Raw genomic sequence first — 3,846 nt, forward strand, 5'->3', positions numbered from 1 at the left:
CTCTTTCTGTCTTCTCTTTCATTTTCATTCAGTTTCTTCCTCTCTTATCCTCTTCCTTCCTCCTCTCTTTTCTTTTCTATTCCCTTCCACTTTCTCTTTTCCTTCCTTTCTTTCCTCTTCTTTCAGTTTTTTCCTCTTATTCTCTTTTCTCTTTTTCTGTTCCCTTTTTCTTTTCCTTTCTGCTGTTCCTCGTCCTCTTTTTTCTCCTCCTCTTCTGTCAGTTTCTTCCTTTCTTATCCTCTTCTTTCCTTTCCTATTCCTTTTCAATTTCACTTTTTCTTTCCTTCCTTCTTTCCTCCTCCTCCTCTTTCTCCAGTTTCTTCTTCTCTTATTTTGTTTCCCTTCCAATTCCCTTCAACTTCACTTTTCCTTCCCTCCTTCCTTCCGTTCCTCCTCCTCCTCCTCCTCCTCCTCCTCCGAACACGTCACAGTAAGGAAGCGTAGGAACCTTAACCCTTCTTCGTGATCTTGAGCAATTGAGTCAGTGATTAACGACCTACTTAACTTAACATCACGTCGTTTAAAGGGCTTCTCTTCAACTACGGGTCGTGTCTCGAAGCCCTTGTGAAGCTGAAGCCGAAGGTGGAGGGAGGCTTCGAGACGGGCGGTAAATATTGATCGGTGTAAGCTTCGATGAGCGACAATATATGAGAAATTTTACGCCTAATAAAGCCCGCGAGGAAGGAGAGACGCGCAGCCTTGAACACTTTGACGCCCGCCGCTATGCACTGACCCACCACGCATTGCTGCCCACGCCCGCGGAAAATTCGACCCCGCGTGACCTGCAGCTACGTACAGCTAAAAAAAAAAAAAAAAAGAAAAAGAAAAAAGTAAAAAAAAAAAAAAAAAGTACGAGAGTAGAATCGAAAAATGTAAAAATTGAAGGAAATAAAACTAAGTAACAGGTTATACGTCGACGGAAAAATCGACCTCGTGACTTGGATTCGGAAGAAAAGAAAAAAAAAACACGAAAAGAACAAAATTTGAAAGGAAGCAAGAAAAAATGGGGAAAAAAGTGAAAAAGGCAGATGTAAAAATGGAAGAAAAAATCTGGGATTCCAACTTACGTGGACGGAAAATTCGAACTGGCGACCTAAAAATTCGAAAACGAAATAGAAAAATAACAAGATTTAAGGGAAAACGAGAAAAAAATGAAGAAAATCGAAAAGGACTAAAAAAAAAAAAGGACGTGAAAAGAAAACGAGAAGAAATAGAAAACAAAAAGTTAAGATGCAACATGACATTTAAAAGGAAACAAATAAAATGGAAAAATTCATTAAAAAATTATGCTTTCTTATTTACGCGATGTATCGCGATGTATCGCGATGTGAAGACTTGAAAAAAAAAAAAAAAAGAAATAGGAGAAAAATCAGCAAAATGGAATTAAGAAAAAAAAGGAAGCAATAAAATTTTTTAAAAAGTAAGAAAAGTTGCGTGAATGGAAGATTCTTCCATAACTTAGGAAAAAAGGAAAAGATCAAGAGAAAAATAGTAGAAGATAAGAAAAACACAAACCAATCACATAAAGAGAAAGAGAGAGAGAGAGAGAGAGAGAGAGAGAGAGAGAGAGAGAGAGAGAGAGAGAGAGGTAGTGGAAGTGACGCCTTTAAGTGTGTCAGAAAGAGAACAAGGCTGTGATTTGAGGTGGCGGCGAGAGTAGAGAGAGAGAGAGAGAGAGAGAGAGAGAGAGAGAGAGAGAGAGAGAGAGAGAGAGAGAGAGAGAGAGAGAGAGAGCAGGGTAGGAGAGATTGTGAGAGGAGGAGGAGGAGGAGGGAAAAAAAAGTTAGGTTCTGATTTTCATTTTGTTTCGTTTCATTTCCCCACTTTTCCTCCTCTCTGGTAATTACAGCGGTTCCTGGATGCTGCAGGGGTGGGTTTGTCGCCTGCTGGAGAGAGAGAGAGAGAGAGAGAGAGAGAGAGAGAGAGAGAGAGAGAGAGAGAGAGAGAGGTGTGTTATGGTACGCCTTCTGTTTTCCTTTGTGTCCTGATTCCCTTCATGCCCCTTTGTGTGTGTGTGTGTGTGTGTGTGTGTGTGTGTGTGTGTGTCGTGGGGCGTGTGGGCATTTCTTTGTGTATGAGTGAGGGTTGCATTGTGTATATGTGTGTGTGTGTGTGTGTGTGTGTGTGTGTGTGTGTGTGTGTGTGTGTGTGTGTGTGAGAGCGCTGTTTGTTTGTTTGTTTGTTAATGTTCACAGCCTCATCTTATTTCCCTGGCGTATAAATTTGTCATTCTTGTGTGTATTACGTGAGGGGAAGGCTCTCTCTCTCTCTCTCTCTCTCTCTCTCTCTCTCTCTCTCTCTCTCTCTCTCTCTCTCTCTCTCTCTCTCTCTCTCTCTTTCTGATCATCATTACTCGTAGAATCGTGACCTTCCACCACCACCACCACCACCACCACCATCACCACCAAAACATGCAAACGTGATACTCACCTTACTAAATTCTAATCAAGTATATTACCTACCTGAGTCTGAGCACCGGGCGACTCGTAATCATCTCAGCGCACCTGTAATTACACTGCGCCCAGAAATAACAGGTAAAAAAATATGGATGCGTGAACCGATAATAATTTACCTGTGCACGAATGCGAACTGAGGACCTGCACCTTTACTCTACCTGTATTTACCTGTATTTACCTGTGTATCTACCTGTACCCTGCCACTCCCCTTACCTGTCAGCCTAGGTAAGAGGATTACGTAGACCCTTATGTGCGTTATACTCCGCATCATTTTAATAGTTTCCCCTTCATTTTTCCCCGGGCAGGTTAATCTCCCTTTGTAGAAAACAGAAGGGCAGTGATTTTGGGATTTTCTTATAATTTTCCTGCTAGTTTGTCATGCTGAGGGATTACTTGTGTGTGTGTGTGTGTGTGTGTGTGTGTGTGTGTGTGTGTGTGTGTGTGTGGAGGGGATTTGTGGCTGCCGCTGTTGCTTTATGTTTTGTTTATTTTTGTATTGTTTTGTGGTTTTATATTCTTATGTATTTATTTTTTATTTAGTTTTTTTTTATTCTTCTTCTGTGTCTCTTGTTCTCTTGGGCTTGTCTTTCTTTAGCTCCATGATTTGTTTTGTTTTGTTTGTGTTTTTTTGTTTTTTTTTGTTTCCTGATTTCTGGTGTTTTTCTTTTATCTTTTTGTTTCAATGTGAGTTTTTTTTCTAGTCTTCTCAGCATTTTTTCTTTCGTCTTTTGTATCTACTTCAACTTTTCTTTTTCTTTGCTTTGTATCAGTTTCTGTCTCTCTCCACAACACTATTTCTCTTTTCTGTTTTTATTTTTCCCCTCTCCTAAACACTTTTTCTCTACTCTCCCTTACTCCTTCTTCTGTATACTTCACTTTTTTCTTTTTTGTCTCCTTGCTTAATATTTTTTTCTCCCTCTCCTTAACCTTTCCTTATTCTTTTTCCTTCTTCCTTTTTCTGTAGATCTTGTTTACTATTATAACCTCTCTCTTATTTATTAATTTTTGTGCCTCCTTGCTTATCTTTTTCAATATATTCCCTCTGTTCCCTCATCCAATTAAAATCATTCCACATTCATCTGGATTCCACTAACAGGTATTCATCTCCCCTCAGATCCAGGTGGGGTGGGGCGCCCTCTGCGGAAAGGTGAGTACGAAAAAAGAAAAGAAGGTGAAGTAAGGGTGACCGAGCCGTTGCCCTCACATATAATTGCAATATCATGAGTGAAATATCTTTACCATGTGTGTCTTGATTTTTGTACCGTGCTGTTTATGTTCATCTGTGAGGCACTGTGTGGTTTTGTGGCTTTAAATTAGTATATCTATGAGTCTGAGTATTTTTGTAAGGTATATCTATTGTTGTTTACTTATTAGGTGCCATGTTTTCTTG

The 3,846-nt window shown here is 39.8% G+C and overlaps 1 long non-coding RNA gene across 1 annotated transcript in view; it reads left to right on the top strand.

Moving 5' to 3' along the window:
* LOC135090586 (uncharacterized) overlaps positions 1 to 3,612 on the top strand; it is an 81,031-nt gene extending 77,419 nt beyond the window's left edge. The window contains exon 3 of the long non-coding RNA XR_010262045.1: positions 3,571 to 3,612. This is a non-coding gene — a long non-coding RNA (uncharacterized LOC135090586). The remainder of the gene's footprint in view (positions 1 to 3,570) is intronic.
* Positions 3,613 to 3,846: the final 234 nt, after the last annotated feature.

The sequence above is a fragment of the Scylla paramamosain genome, chromosome 35 (genome assembly GCF_035594125.1).
Source record: "Scylla paramamosain isolate STU-SP2022 chromosome 35, ASM3559412v1, whole genome shotgun sequence".
In the NCBI taxonomy this organism is placed as follows: domain Eukaryota; kingdom Metazoa; phylum Arthropoda; class Malacostraca; order Decapoda; family Portunidae; genus Scylla; species Scylla paramamosain.